This window comes from Pelophylax lessonae (assembly GCF_965119305.1).
Source record: "Pelophylax lessonae genome assembly, chromosome: 12".
Classification (NCBI taxonomy): Eukaryota; Metazoa; Chordata; class Amphibia; order Anura; family Ranidae; genus Pelophylax; species Pelophylax lessonae.
In genome coordinates this window covers 3,132,922-3,159,362 of record NC_138779.1, presented here as the reverse complement: position 1 = coordinate 3,159,362, position 26,441 = coordinate 3,132,922, and the positions used below count along the sequence as shown (strand labels likewise).

Sequence of the window (26,441 nt, the reverse complement as noted above, 5' to 3'; positions counted from 1 at the left end):
ATTATATCCTCTCATATACATGTAACATGTATGTATGTAATTATATCCTCTCATACACATGTAACATGTATGTGTGCCATTATATCCTCTCATATACATGTAACATGTATGTATGTAATTATATCCTCTCATACACATGTAACATGTATGTGTGTAATTATATCCTCTCATATACATGTAACATGTATGTGTGTAATTATATCCTCTCATACACATGTAACATGTATGTGTGCCATTATATCCTCTCATATACATGTAACATGTATGTATGTAATTATATCCTCTCATACACATGTAACATGTATGTGTGTAATTATATCCTCTCATATACATGTAACATGTATGTGTGTAATTATATCCTCTCATATACATGTAACATGTATGTGTGTAATTATATCCTCTCATACACATGTAACATGTATGTAGTAATTATATCCTCTCATATACATGTAACATGTATGTGTGTAATTATATCCTCTCATACACATGTAACATGTATGTGTGTAATTATATCCTCTCATATACATGTAACATGTATGTAGTAATTATATCCTCTCATATACATGTAACATGTATGTAGTAATTATATCCTCTCATATACATGTAACATGTATGTGTAGTAATTATATCCTCTCATACACATGTGTTTCATGTCTCACTGTTATCCCCAAACTGAATGGCTGCATCGGGGGCGCGCACGGGGGCGGGGTCAGGAGGTAATGTTTTGTAAATACATTCACCGGAGAGACAATGGGCGGAGCCGGAAGAGACAATGGGCGGAGTCGGGAGAGACAATGGGCGGAGCCGGAAGAGACAATGGGCGGAGCCGGGAGAGACAATGGGCGGAGCCGGGAGAGACAATGGGCGGAGCAATGATCGGCTGCTGGGAGGGCTGGATTGCGGTGGGCGGAGTTCCGATCACTGGGGAAACAGAAATCGGCACAACTCCCGGAGCTCCGCCCCCTGGAGGACCAACCCCCTTCTCCGCCCAGCACACACGTCTGCACCCAGTCTGTCAGAACACCGGGAGGTTCCGGAGGAGATGCGGGAACCGGCTGCGGGTCCTCCCGGTGGGGATTGAAGGGAATGAGCTGGAGAATCTCCCGGAGGATCTCAGCTCCCTCAATGTGTCCGGGAACCTCCGCGGGGGCTGGGCCAGTGCACCCGACTCTCCGCCCTCCACCTATCAGGGAACAGGCTGAAGACCCTCCCCCCAGGAGTGCTGAGCTCACAGCTCCCCCTACTGGCCGAAATCATCGCCTCCGACAACCAGATCCAGGAACTCGGTCCCGACATCGCGCTTCTCACCGGCCTCAAGGTACCGATCCATGGGATGGAGGGATGGGGTGACCCGTAGGATGGAGAGATGGGGTGAGGTGACCCGTAGGACGGAGGGATGGGGTGACCCGTAGGACGGAGGGATGGGATGGGGTGACCCGTAGGACGGGGGGATGGGGTGACCCGTAGGACGGAGAGATGGGGTGGGGTGACCCGTAGGACGGAGGGATGGGATGGGGTGACCCGTAGGACGGGGGGATGGGGTGACCCGTAGGACGGAGAGATGGGGTGGGGTGACCCGTAGGATGGAGGGATGGGGTGGGGTGACCCGTAGGATGGAGAGATGGGGTGGGGTGACCCGTAGGACGGAGGGATGGGGTGGGGTGACCCGTAGGACGGGGGGATGGGGTGACCCGTAGGACGGAGGGATGGGGTGGGGTGACCCGTAGGACGGAGGGATGGGGTGGGGTGACCCGTAGGATGGAGGGATGGGATGGGGTGGGGTGACCCGTAGGATGGAGAGATGGGGTAGGGTGACCCGTAGGACGGAGGGATGGGATGAGGTGACCCGTAGGATGGGGAGGGATGGGGTGGGGTGACCCGTAGGACGGAGGGATGGGGTGGGGTGGGGTGACCCGTAGGGAGGAGGGATGGGGTGACCCGTAGGATGGAGAGATGGGGTGGGGTGACCCGTAGGACGGAGGGATGGGATGAGGTGACCCGTAGGATGGGGAGGGATGGGATGAGGTGACCCGTAGGACGGAGAGATGGGGTGGGGTGACCCGTAGGAAGGAGGGATGGGGTGGGGTGACCCGTAGGACGGAGAGATGGGGTGGGGTGACCTGTAGGAAGGAGGGATGGGGTGGGGTGACCCGTAGGAAGGAGGGATGGGGTGACCCGTAGGATGGAGAGATGGGGTGGGGTGACCCGTAGGACGGAGGGATGGAATGAGGTGACCCGTAGGATGGGGAGGGATGGGGTGGGGTGACCCGTAGGATGGGGAGGGATGGGGTGGGGTGACCCGTAGGATGGGGAGGGATGGGGTGGGGTGACCCGTAGGACGGAGGGATGGGATGGGGTGACCCGTAGGACGGAGGGATGGGGTGAGGTGACCCGTAGGACGGAGGGATGGGGTGGGGTGACCCGTAGGATGGAGAGATGGGGTGAGGTGACCCGTAGGACGGGGGGATGGGGTGGGGTAACCCGTAGGACGGAGGGATGGGGTAACCTGTAGGATGGAGGGATGGGGTGAGGTGACCCGTAGGATGGAGAGATGGGGTGAGGTGACCCGTAGGACGGGGGGATGGGGTGGGGTAACCCGTAGGACGGAGGGATGGGGTAACCCGTAGGATGGAGGGATGGGGTGAGGTGACCCGTAGGACGGAGGGATGGGGTAACCCGTAGGATGGAGGGATGGGGTGAGGTGACCCGTAGGACGGAGGGATGGGGTGGGGTGACCCGTAGGACGGGGGGATGGGGTGGGGTGACCCGTAGGACGGAGGGATGGGGTAACCCGTAGGATGGAGGGATGGGGTGAGGTGACCCGTAGGACGGAGGGATGGGGTGGGGTGACTCGTAGGACGGAGGGATGGGGTGACCCGTAGGACGGAGAGATGGGGTGACCCGTAGGACGGAGGGATGGGGTGGGGTGACCCGTAGGACGGAGGGATGGGGTGCAGTGACCTGTAGGACGGAGAGATGGGGTGGGGTGACCCGTAGGACGGAGGGATGGGGTGGGGTGACCCGTAGGACGGAGGGATGGGGTGGGGTGACCCGTAGGACGGAGGGATGGGGTGCAGTGACCTGTAGGATGGAGGGATGGGGTGGGGTGACCCGTAGGACGGAGGGATGGGATGGGGTGACCCGTAGGATGGAGGGATGGGATGGGGTGACCCGTAGGACGGAGGGATGGGGTGACCCGTAGGACGGAGGGATGGGGTGGGGTGACCCGTAGGATGGGGAGGGATGGGGTGGGGTGACCCGTAGGACGGAGGAATGGGATGGGGTGACCCGTAGGACGGAGGGATGGGGTGACCCGTAGGACGGAGGGATGGGATGGGGTGACCCGTAGGACGGAGGGATGGGGTGAGGTGACCCGTAGGACGGGGGGATGGGGTGAGGTGACCCGTAGGACGGAGGGATGGGGTGGGGTGACCCGTAGGACGGAGAGATGGGGTGGGGTGGGGTGACCCGTAGGATGGAGGGATGGGGTGAGGTGACCCGTAGGACGGAGGGATGGGGTGAGGTGACCCGTAGGACGGAGGGATGGGATGGAGTGACCCGTAGGACGGAGAGATGGGGTGGGGTGACCCGTAGGATGGAGAGATGGGGTGGGGTGACCCGTAGGACGGAGGGATGGAGTGACCCGTAGGACGGAGAGATGGGGTGGGGTGGGGTGACCCGTAGGATGGAGGGATGGGGTGGGGTGACCCGTAGGACGGAGAGATGGAGTGACCCGTAGGACGGAGAGATGGGGTGGGGTGGGGTGACCCATAGGACGGAGGGATGGGGTGGGGTGGGGTGACCCGTAGGATGGAGGGATGGGATGGAGTGACCCGTAGGACGGAGAGATGGGGTGGGGTGACCCGTAGGATGGAGGGATGGGGTGAGGTGACCCGTAGGACGGAGGGATGGGGTAACCCGTAGGATGGAGGGATGGGGTGAGGTGACCCGTAGGACGGAGGGATGGGGTGGGGTGACCCGTAGGACGGGAGGATGGGGTGGGGTGACCCGTAGGACGGAGGGATGGGGTAACCCGTAGGATGGAGGGATGGGGTGAGGTGACCCGTAGGACGGAGGGATGGGGTGGGGTGACCCGTAGGACGGAGGGATGGGGTGACCCGTAGGACGGAGAGATGGGGTGACCCGTAGGACGGAGGGATGGGGTGGGGTGACCCGTAGGACGGAGGGATGGGGTGCAGTGACCTGTAGGACGGAGAGATGGGGTGGGGTGACCCGTAGGACGGAGGGATGGGGTGGGGTGACCCGTAGGACGGAGGGATGGGGTGCAGTGACCTGTAGGATGGAGGGATGGGGTGGGGTGACCCGTAGGACGGAGAGATGGGGTGGGGTGACCCGTAGGACGGAGGGATGGGGTGGGGTGACCCGTAGGATGGAGGGATGGGATGGGGTGACCCGTAGGACGGAGGGATGGGATGGGGTGACCCGTAGGACGGAGGGATGGGGTGACCCGTAGGACGGAGGGATGGGGTGGGGTGACCCGTAGGATGGAGGGATGGGGTGACCCGTAGGACGGAGGGATGGGGTGGGGTGACCCGTAGGACGGAGGGATGGGGTGACCCGTAGGACGGAGGGATGGGATGGGGTGACCCGTAGGACGGAGGGATGGGGTGGGGTGACCCGTAGGACGGAGGGATGGGGTGGGGTGACCCGTAGGACGGAGGGATGGGGTGGGGTGACCCGTAGGATTGGAGGGATGGGGTGGGGTGACCCGTAGGATGGAGGGATGGGATGGGGTGACCCGTAGGATGGAGAGATGGGGTGGGGTGACCCGTAGGACGGAGGGATGGGGTGACCCGTAGGACGGAGGGATGGGGTGACCCGTAGGACGGAGGGATGGGGTGGGGTGACCCGTAGGACGGAGGGTTTGGGTGGGGTGACCCGTAGGACGGAGGGATGGGGTGACCCGTAGGACGGAGGGATGGGGTGGGGTGACCCGTAGGACGGAGGGATGGGGTGGGGTGACCCGTAGGATGGAGGGATGGGGTGAGGTGACCCGTAGGACGGAGAGATGGGGTGGGGTGACCCATAGGACGGAGGGATGGGGTGGGGTGACCCATAGGACGGAGGGATGGGGTGACCCGTAGGATGGAGGGATGGGATGGGGTGACCTGTAGGATGGAGGGATGGGGTGGGGTGACCCGTAGGACGGAGAGATGGGGTGGGGTGACCCGTAGGACGGAGGGATGGGGTGGGGTGACCCGTAGGACGGAGGGATGGGGTGACCCGTAGGATGGAGGGATGGGATGGGGTGACCCGTAGGATGGAGGGATGGGATGGGGTGACCCGTAGGACGGAGGGATGGGATGGGGTGACCCGTAGGACGGAGGGTTGGGGTGACCCGTAGGACGGAGGGATGGGGTGGGGTGACCCGTAGGATGGAGGGATGGGGTGACCCGTAGGACGGAGGGATGGGGTGGGGTGACCCGTAGGACGGAGGGATGGGGTGACCCGTAGGACGGAGGGATGGGATGGGGTGACCCGTAGGACGGAGGGATGGGGTGGGGTGACCCGTAGGACGGAGGGATGGGGTGGGGTGACCCGTAGGACGGAGGGATGGGGTGGGGTGACCCGTAGGATTGGAGGGATGGGGTGGGGTGACCCGTAGGATGGAGGGATGGGATGGGGTGACCCGTAGGATGGAGAGATGGGGTGGGGTGACCCGTAGGACGGAGGGATGGGGTGACCCGTAGGACGGAGGGATGGGGTGACCCGTAGGACGGAGGGATGGGGTGGGGTGACCCGTAGGACGGAGGGTTTGGGTGGGGTGACCCGTAGGACGGAGGGATGGGGTGACCCGTAGGACGGAGGGATGGGGTGGGGTGACCCGTAGGACGGAGGGATGGGGTGGGGTGACCCGTAGGATGGAGGGATGGGGTGAGGTGACCCGTAGGACGGAGAGATGGGGTGGGGTGACCCATAGGACGGAGGGATGGGGTGGGGTGACCCATAGGACGGAGGGATGGGGTGACCCGTAGGATGGAGGGATGGGATGGGGTGACCCGTAGGACGGAGGGATGGGGTGAGGTGACCCGTAGGACGGAGAGATGGGGTGGGGTGACCCATAGGACGGAGGGATGGGGTGGGGTGACCCGTAGGACGGAGGGATGGGGTGACCCGTAGGATGGAGGGATGGGGTGGGGTGACCCGTAGGACGGAGGGATGGGGTGGGGTGACCCGTAGGATGGAGGGATGGGGTGGGGTGACCCGTAGGACGGAGGGATGGGGTGACCCGTAGGACGGAGGGATGGGGTGCAGTGACCTGTAGGATGGAGGGATGGGGTGGGGTGACCCGTAGGACGGAGAGATGGGGTGGGGTGACCCATAGGACGGAGGGATGGGGTGGGGTGACCCGTAGGACGGAGGGATGGGGTGACCCGTAGGATGGAGGGATGGGATGGGGTGACCCGTAGGACGGAGGGATGGGATGGGGTGACCCGTAGGACGGAGGGATGGGATGGGGTGACCCGTAGGACGGAGGGATGGGGTGGGGTGACCCGTAGGATGGAGGGAAAGGGTGACCCGTAGGACGGAGGGATGGGGTGGGGTGACCCGTAGGACGGAGGGATGGGGCGGGGTGACCCGTAGGACGGAGGGATGGGATGGGGTGACCCGTAGGACGGAGGGATGGGGCGGGTTGACCCGTAGGACGGAGGGATGGGATGGGGTGACCCGTAGGATGGAGAGATGGGGTGAGGTGACCCGTAGGACGGAGGGATGGGGTGACCCGTAGGATGGAGAGATGGGGTGGGGTGACCCGTAGGAAGGAGGGATGGGGTGGGGTGACCCGTAGGACGGGGGAATGGGGTGGGGTGACCCGTAGGACGGAGGGATGGGGTGAGGTGACCCGTAGGAAGGAGGGATGGGGTGGGGTGACCCGTAGGACGGGGGGATGGGGTGGGGTGACCCGTAGGAAGGAGGGATGGGGTGGGGTGACCCGTAGGAAGGAGGGATGGGGTGACCCGTAGGATGGAGAGATGGGGTGGGGTGACCCGTAGGACGGAGGGATGGGATGAGGTGACCCGTAGGATGGGGAGGGATGGGGTGGGGTGACCCGTAGGATGGGGAGGGATGGGGTGGGGTGACCCGTAGGATGGGGAGGGATGGGGTGGGGTGACCCGTAGGGAGGAGGGATGGGGTGACCCGTAGGATGGAGAGATGGGGTGGGGTGACCCGTAGGACGGAGGGATGGGATGAGGTGACCTGTAGGATGGGGAGGGATGGGATGAGGTGACCCGTAGGACGGAGAGATGGGGTGGGGTGACCCGTAGGACGGAGAGATGGGGTGGGGTGACCTGTAGGAAGGAGGGATGGGGTGGGGTGACCCGTAGGACGGAGGGATGGGGTGGGGTGACCCGTAGGACGGAGGGATGGGGTGAGGTGACCCGTAGGACGGAGAGATGGGGTGGGGTGACCTGTAGGAAGGAGGGATGGGGTGGGGTGACCCGTAGGAAGGAGGGATGGGGTGACCCGTAGGATGGAGAGATGGGGTGGGGTGACCCGTAGGACGGAGGGATGGAATGAGGTGACCCGTAGGATGGGGAGGGATGGGGTGGAGTGACCCGTAGGATGGGGAGGGATGGGGTGGGGTGACCCGTAGGATGGGGAGGGATGGGGTGGGGTGACCCGTAGGACGGAGGGATGGGATGGGGTGACCCGTAGGACGGAGGGATGGGGTGGGGTGACCCGTAGGAGGGATGGGATGGAGTGACCCGTAGGACGGAGGGATGGGGTGGGGTGACCCGAAGGACGGAGGGATGGGGTGGGGTGGGGTGAGCCGTAGGACGGAGGGATGGGGCGGGGTGCCCCGTAGGACGGAGGGGTGGGGTGACCCGTAGGACGGAGGGATGGGGTGAGGTGACCCGTAGGACGGAGGGATGGGGTGACCCGTAGGATGGAGAGATGGGGTGGGGTGACCCGTAGGACGGAGGGATGGGGTGACCCGTAGGATGGAGAGATGGGGTGGGGTGACCCGTAGGACGGAGGGATGGGGTGACCCGTAGGATGGAGAGATGGGGTGGGGTGACCCGTAGGACGGAGGGATGGGATGAGGTGACCCGTAGGATGGGGAGGGATGGGGTAGGGTGACCCGTAGGATGGGGAGGGATGGGGTGGGGTGACCCGTAGGACGGAGGGATGGGGTGGGGTGACCCGTAGGAGGGATGGGATGGCGTGACCCGTAGGACGGAGGGATGGGGTGACCCGTAGGATGGAGAGATGGGGTGGGGTGACCCGTAGGACGGAGGGATGGGGTGACCCGTAGGATGGAGAGATGGGGTGGGGTGACCTGTAGGATGGAGAGATGGGATGAGGTGACCCGTAGGATGGGGAGGGATGGGGTAAGGTGACCCGTAGGATGGGGAGGGATGGGGTGGCACGTAGGATGGGGAGGGATGGGGTGGGGTGACCCGTAGGACGGAGGGATGGGATGGGGTGACCCGTAGGACGGAGGGATGGGATGGTTTGACCCGTAGGACGGAGGGATGGGGTGGGGTGACCCGTAGGACGGAGGGATGGGGTGACCCGTAGGACGGAGGGATGGGGCGGGGTGACCCCTAGGATGGAGGGGTGGGGTGACCCGTAGGACGGAGGGATGGGGTGGGGTGACCCGTAGGACGGAGAGGTGGGGTGGGGTGACCCGTAGGACGGAGGGATGGGGTGGGGTGACCCGTAGGACGGAGAGGTGGGGTGGGGTGACCCGTGGGATGGAGGGATGGGATGGGGTGACCCATAGGACGGAGGGATGGGGTGGGGTGACCCGTAGGAGGGATGGGATGGGGGTGGGGTGACCCGTAGGATGGAGGGATGGGGTGGGGTGACCCGTAGGACGGAGGGATGGGGTGGGGTGACCTGTAGGATGGAGGGATGGGGTGGGTTGATCCGTAGGACGGAGGGATGGGGTGAGGTGACCTGTAGGATGGAGGGATGGGGCGGGGTGACCCGTAGGACGGAGGGATGGGGTGGGGTGACCCGTAGGATGGAGGGATGGGATGGGGTGACCCGTAGGACGGAGGGATGGGGTGACCCGTAGGACGGAAGGGTGGGATGGGGTGACCCGTAGGACGGAGGGATGGGGTGGGGTGACCCGTAGGACGGAGGGATGGGGTGGGGTGACCCGTAGGACGGGGGGATGGGGTGGAGTGACCCGTAGGACGGAGGGATGGGGTGGGGTGACCCGTAGGACGGAGGGATGGGGTGGGGTGACCCGTAGGACGGGGGGATGGGGTGTAGTGACCCGTAGGACGGAGAGATGGGGTGGAGTGACCCGTAGGACGGAGGGATGGGCTGCAGTGACCTGTAGGATGGAGGGATGGGGTGGGGTGACCCTTAGGACGGAGAGATGGGGTGGGGTGACCCATAGGACGGAGGGATGGGGTGGGGTGACCCGTAGGACGGAGGGATGGGGTGACCCGTAGGACGGAGGGATGGGATGGGGTGACCCGTAGGACGGAGGGATGGGATGGGGTGACCCGTAGGACGGAGGGATGGGATGGGGTGACCCGTAGGACGGAGGGATGGGGTGGGGTGACCCGTAGGATGGAGGGATGGGGTGACCCGTAGGACGGAGGGATGGGGTGGGGTGACCCGTAGGACGGAGGGATGGGGCGGAGTGACCCGTAGGACGGAGGGATGGGATGGGGTGACCCGTAGGACGGAGGGATGGGGCGGGGTGACCCGTAGGACGGAGGGATGGGATGGGGTGACCCGTAGGATGGAGAGATGGGGTGAGGTGACCCGTAGGACGGAGGGATGGGGTGACCCGTAGGATGGAGAGATGGGGTGGGGTGACCCGTAGGAAGGAGGGATGGGGTGGGGTGACCCGTAGGACGGGGGAATGGGGTGGGGTGACCCGTAGGACGGAGGGATGGGGTGAGGTGACCCGTAGGAAGGAGGGATGGGGTGGGGTGACCCGTAGGACGGGGGGATGGGGTGGGGTGACCCGTAGGAAGGAGGGATGGGGTGGGGTGACCCGTAGGAAGGAGGGATGGGGTGACCCGTAGGATGGAGAGATGGGGTGGGGTGACCCGTAGGACGGAGGGATGGGATGAGGTGACCCGTAGGATGGGGAGGGATGGGGTGGGGTGACCCGTAGGATGGGGAGGGATGGGGTGGGGTGACCCGTAGGATGGGGAGGGATGGGGTGGGGTGACCCGTAGGAAGGAAGGATGGGGTGACCCGTAGGATGGAGAGATGGGGTGGGGTGACCCGTAGGACGGAGGGATGGGATGAGGTGACCCGTAGGATGGGGAGGGATGGGATGAGGTGACCCGTAGGACGGGTAGGGTTGGGATGGGGTGACCCGTAGGACGGAGAGATGGGGTGGGGTGACCCGTAGGAAGGAGGGATGGGGTGGGGTGACCCGTAGGACGGAGGGATGGGGTGGGGTGACCCGTAGGACGGAGGGATGGGGTGAGGTGACCCGTAGGACGGAGAGATGGGGTGGGGTGATCTGTAGGAAGGAGGGATGGGGTGGGGTGACCCGTAGGAAGGAGGGATGGGGTGACCCGTAGGATGGAGAGATGGGGTGGGGTGACCCGTAGGACGGAGGGATGGAATGAGGTGACCCGTAGGATGGGGAGGGATGGGGTGGGGTGACCCGTAGGATGGGGAGGGATGGGGTGGGGTGACCCGTAGGATGGGGAGGGATGGGGTGGGGTGACCCGTAGGACGGAGGGATGGGATGGGGTGACCCGTAGGACGGAGGGATGGGGTGGGGTGACCCGTAGGAGGGATGGGATGGAGTGACCCGTAGGACGGAGGGATGGGATGGGGTGACCCGAAGGACGGAGGGATGGGGTGGGGTGGGGTGAGCCGTAGGACGGAGGGATGGGGCGGGGTGCCCCGTAGGACGGAGGGGCGGGGTGACCCGTAGGACGGAGGGGTGGGGTGAGGTGACCCATAGGACGGAGGGATGGGGTGACCCGTAGGATGGAGAGATGGGGTGGGGTGACCCGTAGGACGGAGGGATGGGGTGACCCGTAGGATGGAGAGATGGGGTGGGGTGACCCGTAGGACGGAGGGATGGGATGAGGTGACCCGTAGGATGGGGAGGGATGGGGTGGGGTGACCCGTAGGATGGAGGGATGGGGTGGGGTGACCCGTAGGAGGGATGGGATGGCGTGACCCGTAGGACGGAGGGATGGGGTGGGGTGACCCGTAGGACGGAGGGATGGGGCGGGGTGACCCGTAGGACGGAGGGATGGGGCGAGGTGACCCGTAGGACGGAGGGATGGGGTGACCCGTAGGATGGAGAGATGGGGTGGGGTGACCCGTAGGACGGAGGGATGGGGTGACCCGTAGGATGGAGAGATGGGGTGGGGTGACCCGTAGGACAGAGGGATGGGGTGAGGTGACCCGTAGGACGGAGAGATGGGGTGGGGTGACCCGTAGGAAGGAGGGATGGGGTGACCCGTAGGATGGAGAGAGGGGGTGGGGTGACCCGTAGGACGGAGGGATGGGGTGGGGTGACCCGTAGGACGGAGGGATGGGGTGACCCGTAGGACGGAGGGATGGGGTGGGGTGACCCGTAGGACGGAGGGATGGAGTGACCCGTAGGACGGAGGGATGGGATGGGGTGACCCGTAGGACGGAGGGATGGGGTGACCCGTAGGACGGAGGGATGGGGTGACCCGTAGGACGGAGGGATGGGGCGGGGTGACCCGTAGGACGGAGGGATGGGGTGGGGTGACCCATAGGACGGAGGGATGGATGGGATGGGGTGACCCGTAGGACGGAGGGATGGGGTGGGGTGACCCGTAGGACGGAGGGATGAGATGGGGTGACCCGTAGGACGGAGGGATGGGATGGGGTGACCTGTAGGACGGAGGGATGGGGTGGGGTGACCCGTAGGACGGAGGGATGGGGTGGGGTGACCCGTAGGACGGAGGGATGGGGTGAGGTGACCCGTAGGACAGAGGGATGGGGTGAGGTGACCCGTAGGACGGAGGGGTGGGGTTACCCGTAGGACGGAGGGATGGGGTGACCCGTAGGATGGAGTGATGGGATGGGGTGACCCGTAGGACGGAGGGATGGGGTGACCCGTAGGACGGAGGGATGGGGTGGGGTGACCCGTAGGACGGAGGGATGGGGTGACCCGTAGGACGGAGGGATGGGGTGAGGTGACCCGTAGGACGGAGGGGTGGGGTGACCCGTAGGACGGAGGGATGGGGTGACCCGTAGGACGGAGGGATGGGGTGAGGTGACCCGTAGGGCCAGGGGGGGGAGAAGTAATAAAGGTGAATCTCGTAAAATTAGAAGATCATGGAAAAGTTAAGAGATGTGTGGGTTTTTCTTTCTGAATACTTTCCTCAGTGGATGCAGCGTCCTCCCCCGACACCTCTACACTGAGAACCGAGCGATCAAACACCGCCAATCACTCGGTTCTGACAGCTTCCCGAGCAGAGAGCTTCAGACTGTCAGTCACCACTTTCTGCTCTGCCATGTACAGTATAGTATGCACTCAGTCAGAGTGAGGGCAAGATGGCCCCCACTCCACTCTATGGCATTGGAGGACCAGAGCAATGTCATACGTCACTTCCTCCCAACGGCCTTAAAGGACCCATTTTTTATCACATAACTTTTATCTGTAATGAATTGGCACTGCACGTTTTTATGAGATCAGACATTTCATCAATTGCTTTATTCCATTCTCAGAGCTGCTCCTGGAACAGCAATGAACCCATTACATCAGCTGTATACCCCGCTTTCTTATTTCTACCTACAGGTAACCCTATAATAAGGCCGATACCTGCAGGTAAAATGAATATCTCCTAAAACTGTACAATTTAGGAGATATTCACCCTGCATGCGCTCTGAAGGTCCGGCTTACAGTGCCGGAATGGAGAGCTTTCACACATGTGCGGGTGTGACGTCATCGTGGCTGCGGCCACCTACAGCACCGGAGCCGTGATCCTGAAAGAAGGGACGGTAGAAGATGCATGCTAGCACATTATGCCTTTTATCTTGCAGGTTTTTTTTCTTTTATCGGCGGGTTTACAACCGCTTCAATGGCCGGCGCCTCCCGGCTCTGTAAGGCTGTGGTCCCCAACCTTTTTATCGCCGCGGACCGGTCAACGTTTGATAAATTTTTCTGCTGAGGGGGGGGGGGGGGGGGGTTGACGTCAATGCACAGTGCCCACAGCGTGCCCCCAATCAATGCACAGTGCCCACAGCGTGCCCCCAATCAATGCACAGTGCCCACAGCGTGCCTCCAATCAATGCACAGTGCCCACAGCGTGCCTCCAATCAATGCACAGTGCCCACAGCGTGCCCCCAATCAATGCACAGTGCCCACAGCCTGCCCCCAATCAATGCACAGTGCCCACAGCGTGCCCCCAATCAATGCACAGTGCCCACAGCGTGCCCCCAATCAATGCACAGTGCCCACAGCCTGCCCCCAATCAATGCACAGTGCCCACAGCCTGCCCCCAATCAATGCACAGTGCCCACAGCGTGCCCCCAATCAATGCACAGTGCCCACAGCATGCCTCCAATCAATGCACAGTGCCCACAGCGTGCCCCCAATCAATGCACAGTGCCCACAGTGTGCCCCCAATCAATGCACAGTGCCCACAGCCTGCCCCCAATCAATGCACAGTGCCCACAGCGTGCCTCCAATCAATGCACAGTGCCCACAGCCTGCCCCCAATCAATGCACAGTGCCCACAGCCTGCCCCCAATCAATGCACAGTGCCCACAGCATACCTCCAATCAATGCACAGTGCCCACAGCGTGCCTCCAATCAATGCACAGTGCCCACAGCGTGCCTCCAATCAATGCACAGTGGCCACAGCGTGCCTCCAATCAATGCACAGTGCCCACAGCATGCCCCCAATCAATGCACAGTGGCCACAGCGTGCCCCCAATCAATGCACAGTGGCCACAGCGTGCCTCCAATTAATGCACAGTGGCCACAGCGTGCCCCCAATCAATGCACAGTGGCCACAGCGTGCCCCCAATCAATGCACAGTGCCCACAGTGTGCCCCCAATCAATGCACAGTGCCCACAGCCTGCCTCCAATCAATGCACAGTGGCCACAGCGTGCCTCCAATCAATGCACAGTGGCCACAGCGTGCCTCCAATCAATGCACAGTGGCCACAGCGTGCCTCCAATCAATGCACAGTGCCCACAGCCTGCCCCCAATCAATGCACAGTGCCCACAGCCTGCCCCCAATCAATGCACAGTGGCCACAGCGTGCCTCCAATCAATGCACAGTGCCCACAGCCTGCCCCCAATCAATGCACAGAGGACCCGCTCCCTGATTGGCCAGGAGGAGGATCGGTGTGACAATAGCAAATTTTCATTCGCTAATGTTTCACAATGGGCGGGCTCGGGCGCAGAGTGGTCCCCCCCCCCCCCCCCGGCCGCCACAGTAAAATAGTTTAAAGTTCCTCGGGCGGCCCGGTACCGTTTGATCCACGTACCGGTCCGCAGCCCGGGGGTTGGGGAACACTGCTGTAAGGCAGTGGTCCTCAACTCCGGTCCTCAGGGCCCACTAACAGGCCAGATATTAAGTATTACCTTGGGGAGATGCAGACTAGAATACTGCAATCACTGAGCAGCAAATTATATCACCTGGGATGTATTTCAGTTATCTTGCAAACCTGGCCTGTTAGTGGGTCCTGAGGACCACTGCTGTAAGGGGTTTCCAATGCTTGGGGGGGGGGGGGGGGGTTTATGATCATATGACCACCGTGATTGGCTGTCACATGATTGGAAAGCTCTTGGCACAGGTTTGTTCACCTTTTGGTAGGCACATATGTGGCCTCTCAGCGTCATGGCCAACCAGCCGAGAGACCGCTTGTCTAAAGGGATGCCGGGGATGTGTTTTCATCACTCCTCATCACTTCTACTCTCTGCTCTGTGCTTCTGAATGGAGGGCTACAAAGGGAGAAGATCAGAAAGGAAGACTAATTGTAGGCCTACAGGAAATGGATGCAGACGGTGATCTCTGGAATGATTCGAAGGACTTTATGGGGACTAAATGTAACGAAACATAATACAAAAGTTTCTAAACTTCAATAGATAGAATTTTTGTTGTACTTTAGTTAGATTTTCGTGTCTCCAGCATTCTATGTGGGTTTGCTGACCCGTATTCACATTCTCTCTCTTCTCCCCTGCAGACTCTGGACCTCTCCAACAACGAGCTCACCGAAATCCCCTTCCAACTCGCCGACTGCGCCAAGCTGAAGGAAATCAAACTGAAAGACAAGAGACTGGAGAAGATGGTGAACGGCTGCCAGACCAAGTCCATCCTGGAGTACCTGCGGGTGGGGGGCCGGGGTGGGGGGAAGGGGAAGGCAGAGAACGCGGTGAAGGAGGACCCCAAGGAGCGCAGGAAGAAGAAGCAGCAGAGACAGAAGGAGAGCGGAGGGGAGAAGGAGGAGGTGGAGGACGTCAGTAAGATGATGCTGAGAGTTCTGCACATTGCGGAGAACTCGCTGCCCCTCGCCGTCAGCGTCAGTCCAACTATCAAAGATGTCCGACCGTATATCGTGTGCTGCGTGGTGAAGGGGATGAATCTGAAGCCCGGCAACGCCCTGAAACGCTTCCTGACCGCTCAGGTAGGAATATCCCAAAATGTTTTTTGCCTGCAGGGCTTGGGGGGGGGGGGGGGAGGGATGTGTGCCCTGGGCGCAACTTTATTATGTAGAGGGTGGTGGGGGGCACCTACCTGCACTCCTAGCCAGGGGTCTGTTACTGGAGTGAGGTGGTGGGGGGGGTCTTTCTATATTCCAGAATGGGGGTCTCCCTGTCCTTGTCTGTATTCCTGGTTGGATTGGAAAGGGGTCCCCTCTGATCACCCCAACCCCCCCCCCCTGCAGTCTTGGCCTGTGGTCTGTTACTGGAGGGAGGTGGTGGGGGGGTTCTTTCAACTGGAGGAAGGGGGTCTTCCTATATTCCTGGATGGGGGTCTCCCTGTTCTTGTCTGTTTGGGGTCCCCCCCCGGTCCTGTAATCTGTTACTGGAGGGAGGTGGCAGAGAGCCTGTATTGGGGTTCCCTCATATCACCCCCCCCCCCCCCTGCACTCCTAGCCAGGGCACTGCTTTAAATGTAATGGGGGTGTTCCTGGATGGGGGCTCCCACTGATCACCTCCCTGAACTCCTATATGGGGGTCTCCTACTGGAGGAAGGAAAGGGGTTCCTGAATGGGGGTCTCCCTGTATTTGTCTGTATTCCTGGATGAATGGGAAGGTTTCCTCTCTGATCACCCCCCAAAACTCCTCCCCTGTAGGGGGTCTCCTATTGTAGGGGGTCAGTATTCTTAGATAGGAGGGAGGGGTTCCCTCTGATCACCCCCTTTGCGTTGTAATGGGCGATCCAGCGCTCCTCCCCTTCAGGAGTCTCCCATTGTAGGGGGTCAGTATTCCTGGATAGAGGGAAGGGGTCCCCTCTGATCGCCCCCCCCCCCCCCCCGGCTCTCCTTGGTGTTGGGGATCTGTGAATATTTCACCTCTACACCTTGAAGTGTGTTCCAGCATAGCTCAGCTCACAATGGTTGCCCCACCCACTACGCCACACAGGGGTAGAACATTGGGGACAATTTTGCCCCGGGCACCTGCTGACCTCCTGGCACTGTTCCGGGGTCTGCATTGGCTTCCTTCCTTCATCGCTGTGTCCGTTCTGTTAGGATTGGCGCCATTTCCGTGTGATTTCTTGGCCGCAGTGGTGAGATCGCTGCACTTTGTTCTCCAGGTGTTCTTACGGGGGGGGGGGGGGGGGCACGGTCTTTGCCAATTTCTGGCTCTTCATTTAAAGTTAAAAGAATGCAACAGGCATAGCGGGACCACCCTCAGGGGCAATACATTGGGCCACGGGGGGGGGGGGGGGGGAGGGGGGTCATAAGACCATTGGGGGGGGCAGGCCATACATCGAGCTACAAGGGGGTAGGTGCTGCCATAAACTGGACCGCAAGGGGGGGGGGAGGGCCATACATCGAGCCGCAAGGGGGGGGAGGCCCATACATCGAGCCGCAAGGGGGGAGGGCCATACATCGTGTCACAAGGTGGGGGAGGGCCATACATCAAGCCACAAAGGGAGGGGCGAGCCATATATCAAGACGTTGGGGCGGGCCATACATGGAGCCGAAGGGGAGCGAGCCATACATGGAGCGGCAAGGGGGAGGGGGCGAGTCATACATGGAGCCGCAAGGGGGGGGCCATACATGGAGCCGCAAGGGGGGGGGCGGGCCATACATGGAGCCGCAAAGGGTCAGATAACGCCATTCTCGCCCAATATGTCTCTTCTGTCCTCGGTTTTCTCTGCTCTGTTGTTTTTGGTTACATTGATGATTTTCTTTTTCAGACCAAACTCCATGATGAGATCTGTGATAAGAGGACGCTGGCCACCATTGCCACCCATGACCTGCAGCTGGTGAAGGGGCCCCTTCTGTACGATGCCAGACCCCCCAAAGAGTTCAAGGTGAGCTGTGACTGTATTACATTCTGCAGGGAGGTCGGAGGTCAGGGGTCCCGCCGGGGTCTGGGAATCTGTGAGATAATTTGTAACCTATGGAGACGTTTTGTAAAGTAACCAATGAAATGTATCAAAACCCAAAGATGTTTTCCATTTATTTCCACATAGTGATCCTGCCAGTAACACATCCAACCATAGGACATCAGCCTAGGGGCAATTCCACACTTGGGGGGAGGGGGGCCCGCGACTCTGCACCCTGGACTCTGCACCCTGTACGCGGCACTGCCCTGCACAGGCAACTGAACGGGGGTGTACACATGTATGCCACATCAAAACTTAAACCCGCTGCCGCAATTGATGGGCATTACCACCCATTCAAGTGAATGGGGCCGCCCTGCAACCATGTGTAATACAGTTGCAGCAAGGAGATGTGGCATTTACAGGGTTAAAGTAGGTGGTGGGATATATTGCTACCTCCCACCACCTGTCAAATGTCTCTGAAAAGCAATCTCATCACGCATCTCTCCCTTTCCTCTTTATGACATATGGGGGAGGTGTTTTGTAGTCAGCAGAGGAAGCTGGAAAATGAATTCGATGTCTATTGTGAATTTATTTTGTAGCAGTGCAGTAACAATATTCACCAGCAGAGGGCGACTTTGTCACATCTATGCACACAGCAGATAAAATAGATTCCCAGACCGGTAACGGACAATAGAAGTACAGAGGGCCAGAATTTCACACATCTGAATCATTCCCCTACTCCGCCACCTCCGGCCCTCCGCTCACCCCCGACACTTGTAATTACAGAAACCTTCCATATGTACAAGGACGGCTTTCCTCCCCACGGCTCACTGATCCCTGTCTGCTCTGCACTCATGGCGGGGACAAGGGAGGTGCAGTATGGGATGGGGCATCACATAAGCTTCACTGTGACCCCCATCTGTGCCCGGGTACCATCCAGTGATCTTCTTGCAAGTGAGTGAGAGAGCTGGGAGGTACTAGAGCCTGGCCTGGTAGGTGAGATGAGTGCTGGGGAGAGAGATGTGTACAGAGGTGGGGGGGAGGGTGCAGAGGTCAGAGCTGGGGAGCGGTGAAAGTGAGATGTGAACAGCCCTGCACCCTGTGCGCGGCCCTGCAGTCTGTGCGTGGCCCTGCACCCTTTGCGTGGTCTGAAACCCTGTATGTGGCACGGCCCTGTACCCTGTGCGTGGTCTGGAACCCAGTATGTGGCACGGCCCTGCACCCTTTGCGTGGTCTGGAACCCTGTATGTGGCGCGGCCCTGCATGCTGTGCGCGGTCTGGAACCCAGTATGTGGCACGGCCCTGCACCCTTTGCGTGGTCTGGAACCCAGTATGTGGCACGGCCCTGCACCCTGTGCGCGGTCTGGAACCCAGTATGTGGCGCGGCCCTGCATGCTGTGCGCGGCCCGTAACCCTGCACGCTGTATGCGGGGCGCACCCCTGAACTCCACACATAATGCACTCCTGGTATTTATTGTCCCTTTAGCTTCTTCCCTCTAATACTGCAGTTTGGCCACACCTACCATTTGCTGCTGTTTAGCAGGGGGTGTGTGAGTTCCTGCACTTGTTCTCTATGAAAAAAGCCCTGGATACGTTTTATGTAGTCTTACAGATACAACCGGCCCTTTTAGGGCAACCAGAATGTTGATTTGGCCAGTGATGAAATAGTTTGACACCCCTGCTCTGAGGGACAAGGTTCCTCCAATACCTATACATGCTTAGTCCTCCATATCAGTCGGCATTTCCTAGGTATTTATCCATCATGCATCTGTCCTCCAGCTTTGTAAGACCACCTGGCCTTCAGTTCATACTTCCAAGTTTTACCAGGAGAATGTGCAGACAGCCAAGTTCTTTCCGTGGCACCCTGAGTTGGGTCTACTGACTTTTGTTGTTGGGTCTGTTGGCACAATCCTTTTACCTTCTTGTTGCTGAGCTTTGTAGGGTCACCGCCTGGCCTTCAGGTTTTACTTTCTTCAAGTTTTACCAGGTAGGTGTCCAGGCCTTTGACTGCGAGCTTCTTTCAGGGACTGTTGACCTGTGTTGGTGGTGTTGGGCTTATTGGCACAGCTCTGTTTGCCTAGTTTTTTTTTTTTTTTTTTTTTATTTCTTGGGGACATCCCAGGATCTATGAATAATCCGCCTGTATGGTGGTGGTTTGTGGTGGAGTTGGTAGTGGTTGTTGTGGTTTGTGGTGGTGGTTGGTTGGTTGGTTGGTTGGGGAGGTTGTTGTGGGGGAGGTGGTAACTGTTGTGGTGGTTAATGGTTTGGGTGGTTGTTGGGATGGTTGTTGTGGTTTTAGAGTTGTTGGGATTGTTATTGTGGTGGAGGTGGTAATGGCATTGGTGGTTGTTTGTTGGGATGGTTGTTGTGGGGGAGGTGGTAACTGTTGTGATGGTTTGGGTGGTTGTTGTGGTTTTATGGTTGTTGGGATTGTTATTTTGGTGGAGGTGGTAATGGTTGTGGTTGATTGTTGGGGTGGTGGTTGGTTGTGATTGTGGTGGGAGTTGTTGATTGATGAGGGGGTTGTTGTGGTTTGTGGTGCGGGTGGTAATGGTTGTGGTGGTTGGTTGTTGGTGTTGATGTGATGGAGGTGGTGGTTGGTTGTGATTGTAGTGGAGGTGGTGGTTGGTTGTTGGGGTGGCAGTTGTGGTGGTGGCAGTTGTGGTGGTGGTGGTGGTTGGTTGTTGGGGTGGTGGTTGTGGTGGTGGTGGTTGGTTGTTGGGGTGGTGGTTGGTTGTTGGGGGGGTGGTGGTTGGTTGTTGGGGGGGTGGTTGGTTGTTGGGGGGGTGGTGGTTGGTTGTTGGGGGGGTGGTGGTTGGTTGTTGGGGTGGTGGTGGTTGGTTGTTGGGGTGGTGGTTGGTTGTTGGGGTGGTGGTGGTTGGTTGTTGGGGTGGTGGTGGTTGGTTGTTGGGGTGGTGGTTGGTTGTTGGGGTGGTGGTGGTTGGTTGTTGGGGTGGTGGTGGTTGGTTGTTGGGGTGGTGGTATCTTACTGTACAATTAAGATAAAAGGAATTTTAACTTTCCTGTAAATATTATATCTTGGAGTTCGGTGTAAGACATGGGCTGTCCTCCTGTGTGTTTGTGCTACTATACCAAGGACCTATGAAATGGGGGGCGGGGGGAAGACACCTGGGGTATGTGCCCAGCAAAGCATTTACCAATGTCCAATCACCTGTAGGTATGAGCCTATACCCGGGGTCTATGTACACTCAGCCTGTGTCCGGGCTCCCAGGTATGGACTATACAGGTAGGTCCTCCTATTGGTGGGTGAGGGGCTCCTGTGAAATGAGCGCCTCGTGTTGTGAACTTTGCTCAGCCTCCGGCAGCCTCTCATACAGGACAATGTACCGCAATCTCACACCCGATGCAATTACAGATCCTGTTATCTGTGCGGAGGAGGGGATCAGTTTACTCGGCCTGTCAGTCATGGAGCTCCTGGATATAAAGAAGCCGGCGTCACCTTCTCTCCGGAGGACGTGTTGTAGAAACGGCGGAGGATGGGCACAGCCTCTACTATGGAGGCAGACAGGTGTCCTAATAATGTCTGACTTCTCCGCACTGCTTTGTATTCCCACAATGGCTCCTCTGATTTCCTCTCACTCTATGAGGAGCGCGGTGCAGGCTGTACACAGAGCCACCCCACCCCCCGGGCACGGCACCAAGATGTTTAGTCATCACTGGAAATCCTCACTTGTTGTATTCACAGAGCATCCGGAAAATATTCACAGAGCTTCACTTCTTCCACATTTTATGTTACAGCCTTATTCCAACATGGATTAAATTCATTATTTTCCTCAAAATTCTACAAACAATCCCCCATAATTTTATTTGAAATCTTTACAAATTATTTGAAAATAAAAAGGAAAAAATCCCATGTACAGTGCCTTGCGAAAGTATTCGGCCCCCTTGAACTTTGCAACCTTTTGCCACATTTCAGGCTTCAAACATAAAGATATAAAACTGTAATTTTTTGTGAAGAATCAACAAGGGGGACACAATCATGAAGTGGAACGAAATTTATTGGATATTTCAATCTTTTTTTTTTTTTTTTAACAAATAAAAAACTGAAAAATTGGGCGTGCAAAATTATTCAGCCCCCTTAAGTTAATACTTTGTAGCACCACCTTTTGCTGCGATTACAGCTGTAAGTCGCTTGGGGTATGTCTCTATCAGTTTTGCACATCGAGAGACTGAAATTTTTGCCCATTCCTCCTTGCAAAACAGCTCGAGCTCAGTGAGGTTGGATGGAGAGCGTTTGTGAACAGCAGTTTTCAGTTCTTTCCACAGATTCTCAATTGGATTCAGGTCTGGACTTTGACTTGGCCATTCTAACACCTGGATATGTTTATTTGTGAACCATTCCATTGTAGATTTTGCTTTATGTTTTGGATCATTGTCTTGTTGGAAGACAAATCTCTGTCCCAGTCTCAGGTCTTTTGCAGACTCCATCAGGTTTTCTTCCAGAATGGTCCTGTATTTGGCTCCATCCATCTTCCCATCAATTTTAACCATCTTCCCTGTCCCTGCTGAAGAAAAGCAGGCCCAAACCATGATGCTGCCACCACCATGTGTGACAGTGGGGATGGTGTGTTCAGGGTGATGAGCTGTGTTGCTTTTACGCCAAACATAACGTTTTGCATTGTTGCCAAAAAGTTTGATTTTGGTTTCATCTGAGCAGAGCTCCTTCTTCCACATGTTTGGTGTCTCCCAGGTGGCTTGTGGCAAACTTTAAATGACACTTTTTATGGATATCTTTAAGAAATGTCTTTCTTCTTGCCACTCTTCCATAAAGGGCAGATTTGTGCAGTATACGACTGATTGTTGTCCTATGGACAGAGTCTCCCACCTCAGCTGTAGATCTCTGCAGTTCATCCAGAGTGATCATGGGCCTCTTGGCTGCATCTCTGATCAGTCTTCTCCTTGTATGAGCTGAAAGTTTAGAGGGACGACCAGGTCTTCCTAGATTTGCAGTGGTCTGATACTCCTTCCATTTCAATATTATCGCTTGCACAGTGCTCCTTGGGATGTTTAAAGCTTGGGAAATCTTTTTGTATCCAAATCCGGCTTTAAACTTCTCCACAACAGTATCTCGGACCTGCCTGGTGTGTTCCTTGTTCTTCATGATGCTCTCTGCGCTTTAAACGGACCTCTGAGACTATCACAGTGCAGGTGCATTTATACGGAGACTTGATTACACACAGGTGGATTCTATTTATCATCATTAATCATTTAGGTCAACATTGGATCATTCAGAGATCCTCACTGAACTTCTGGAGAGAGTTTGCTGCACTGAAAGTCCTGGCGGCTTCTACCTGGATAGGGCAAAGGCCATCGCCTCCCTCGCCTGGGACAGTGCATGCCACCGAATGGCGGAACTGGACCAGAGAAGACACGCTAACCAGCCAGCCACCCACCAACCCACAGCAGGGTGCTCCTAGCCAGCCTCCAACCAACAACATGGTGCACCTAGCCAGCCTCCCACTCACAGCAGCGGACTCCTAGCCAGCCAGCCACCCACAGCAGGGTGCTCCTAGCCAGCCAGCCACCCACAGCAGGGTGCTCCTAGCCAGCCAGCCACCCACCAACCCACAGCAGGGTGCTCCTAGCCAGCCTCCCACTCACAGCAGCGGACTCCTAGCCAGCTAGCCACCCACAGCAGGGTGCTCCTAGCCAGCTAGCCACCCACAGCAGGGTGCTCCTAGCCAGCCTCCCACTCACAGCAGCGGACTCCTAGCCAGCTAGCCACCCACAGCAGGGTGCTCCTAGCCAGCTAGCCACCCACAGCAGGGTGCTCCTAGCCAGCTAGCCACCCACAGCAGGGTGCTCCTAGCCAGCCAGCCACCCACCAACCCACAGCAGGGTGCTCCTAGCCAGCCACCAACCAACAACATGGTGCACCTTGCCAGCCAGCCACCCACAGCAGGGGACTCCTAGCCAGCCAGCCACCCACAGCAGGGTGCTCCTAGCCAGCCAGCCTCTCACCCACAGCCGGGTGCTCCTAGCCAGCCAGCCAGCCACCCACTCACCCACAGCAGGGTGCTCCTAGCCAGCCAGCCACCCACTCTCAGCATGGTGCACCTTGCCAGCTACCAACCCCCAGCAGGGTGCACCTTGCCAAGCCAGCCACCCACTCACAGCATGGTGCACCTTGCCAGCTACCAACCCCCAGCAGGGTGCTCCTAGCCAGCCAGCCACCCACTCACAGCATGGTGCACCTTGCCAGCTACCAACCCCCAGCAGGGTGCACCTTGCCAAGCCAGCCACGCACAGTATGTATAGAATGTATTATGGGATGTATCTGTATGTATAGAATGTATTATGGGATAGATCCTGTATGTATACAATGTATTATAGGATGGATTCTGTATGTATACAACTTATTTTTCTTTTCAGAAGAGGAAGGAAAGCCAGGGGTTGGGCTAACAGTGACTCATCACTGTGATAGCCAATCAGAGGCTATCACAGCGATCAGGTGACCCGTAACTGACAGTCCCGGGTCCGGATCGTTGGCAGGTGACCCAGGGTTCCCCCTCTCTGTGCGGCTCTCTCCCAGCACAAAGGGAGATACACATATACGCGGCCCCCACGGAAAAAAGCTCACTTCCATGAGACCGCATATATGTGTGCGATCGGCGCAAAGGGGTTAATTTAAAAAGAAAAAAAATGACTCTTGAGCTAGCTTTGATAAAAAAAAAAGTCACCCCCTTCCCACTGAGTGGGCGCACACACACACACGCACACGCACACGCGCGCATGCTGAATTGGGTCTTTTCCTGTGGAGCCGCACATGTGTGTACTGGTTTGTACTGGGAACGCGCCACGCTGCGCACTCCCCAACACAGAGACTGGGCCCAACGTCTTCTACTAAAGGTTGTACACTGGGAGGACCGCCTTTCAATCACATGATCCCAGTGATTGGTCACTCTACAGCCCGCCCCTTTACTCTTCTTTTTCCTCTTGAATGGAGAAAAGGATTCATTTGTATTTTTCTCCTCCCTAGAGGAAATATTGTAATAAGAATAAAAATTGTATAATGTGAAGATCGAATCGCCAGAATAGGGTTCCAGGTCAGGATCAAGGCTAGACTCAAAGGTCATGCACAGTGTGTGGATGTCGTCCTCTCACCCCCCCCCCCCCCCTCCCCTCCCCCAATTGGGATCTGAGCTTTTCATATACACTGACGCTGGAATTCTTCTTATTTTACAGATTGTTCCGCTGAATCGGAAGGAAATAAACGCCAAGGATCTGGTGCGTCAACTTCAATTCGAGGCGGAAGAACAGAGAAAGCAGAAGAAACGCCAAAACGTCTCCGGACTGCACAAGTCAGTATTCCCACATGAGGGGGGCAAAAAGTGCACCTGTCATATTGCGTGCTGGGGGGGGGGGGGGGTTGTATAGTGCACCTGTCATATTGCGTGCTGGGGGGGGGGGGTTGTATAGTGCACCTGTCATATTGCGTGCTGGGGGGGGGGTTGTATAGTGCACCTGTCATATTGCGTGCTGGGGGGGGGTTGTATAGTGCACCTGTCATATTGCGTGCTGGGGGGGGGGGGGTTGTATAGTGCACCTGTCATATTGCGTGCTGGGGGGGGGGTTGTATAGTGCACCTGTCATATTGCGTGCTGGGGGGGGGGGGGTTGTATAGTGCACCTGTCATATTGCGTGCTGGGGGGGGGGGGTTGTATAGTGCACCTATCATATTGCGTGCTGGGGGGGGGGGGTTGTATAGTGCACCTGTCATATTGCGTGCTGGGGGGGGGGGGGTTGTATAGTGCACCTGTCATATTGCGTGCTGGGGGGGGGGGGGCTGTGAAGAGCACCTGTCATGTTGCAGGCTGGGGGGGCTGTAAAGTGCACCTGTCATGTTGCATGCTTGGGGGGGGGGGGGGGCTGTGAAGAGCACCTGTCATGTTGCATGCTGGGGGGGGGGGGCTGTGAAGAGCACCTGTCATGTTGCATGCTGGGGGGGGGGGGGGGCTGTGAAGAGCACCTGTCATGTTGCAGGCTGGGGGCTGTAAAGTGCACCTGTCACGCTGCATGCTTGGGGGGGGGGGGCTGTAAATTGCACCGGTCACGTTGCATGCTTGGGGGGGGGCTGTAAAGTGCATCTGTCGCGTTGCATGCCAGGGGGGGGGGGGGGCGGCTGTAAAGTGCACCTGTCATGTTGTATGCCGGGGGGGGGGGGGCAGCTGTAAAGTGCACCTGTCATGTTCATGCTTGGGGGGGGGGGGGGGCTGTAAAGTGCACCTGTCATGTTCATGCTTGGGGGGGGGGGGGGGGGCTGTAAAGTGCACCTGTCATGTTGCAGGTTGGGGGGGGGGTTCTGTAAAGTGCACCTGTCACGCTGCATGCTTGGGGGGGGGCTGTAAATTGCACCGGTCACGTTGCAGGCTTGGGGGATGGGGGGGGGGCTGTAAAGTGCATCTTTCACGTTGCATGCCGGGGGGGGGGGGCGGCTGTAAAGTGCACCTGTCATGTTGTATGCCGGGGGGGGGGGGCTGTAAAGTGCACCTGTCATGTTGCATGCTTGGGGGGGGGGGGGGGGCTGTAAAGTGCACCTGTCATGTTGCAGGTTGGGGGGGGGGGAATCTGTAAAGTGCACCTGTCATGTTGCATGCTGGGGGGGGCTGTAAAGGGTACCTGTCATGTTGCATGCTTGGGTGGGGGGGGGGGGCTGTAAAGGGTACCTGTCATGTTGCATGCTTGGGTGGGGGGGGGGGCTGTAAAGTGCACCTGTCATGTTGCATGCTGGGGGGGGGGGGGGGGCTGTAAAGGGTACCTGTCATGTTGCATGCTTGGTGGGGGGGGGGGGCTGTAAAGTGCACCTGTCATGTTGCATGCTGGGGGGGGGCTGTAAAGTGCACCTGTCATGTGGTGACAACTATTATTTTTTTTTTTAACCTTTTGCTGACCGTATACAGAATACGTGCGGCAGTGTGGAGGGTGGGTGTGTACTTCCATGGTGGTTGAGGGGCTCTATGAT

General features: G+C 58.5%; 1 pseudogene across 1 annotated transcript in view; it reads left to right on the top strand.

Moving 5' to 3' along the window:
- The first annotated feature begins 872 nt into the window (after positions 1-872).
- Positions 873-26,441, top strand: part of LOC309567868 (leucine-rich repeat-containing protein 47-like) — a 39,921-nt pseudogene continuing 14,352 nt past the window's right edge. The window contains exons 1-4 of the transcript XR_014226123.1: positions 873-1,318; positions 15,144-15,584; positions 17,327-17,443; positions 24,665-24,780. The product of XR_014226123.1 is annotated as a leucine-rich repeat-containing protein 47-like (transcript). The remainder of the gene's footprint in view (positions 1,319-15,143; positions 15,585-17,326; positions 17,444-24,664; positions 24,781-26,441) is intronic.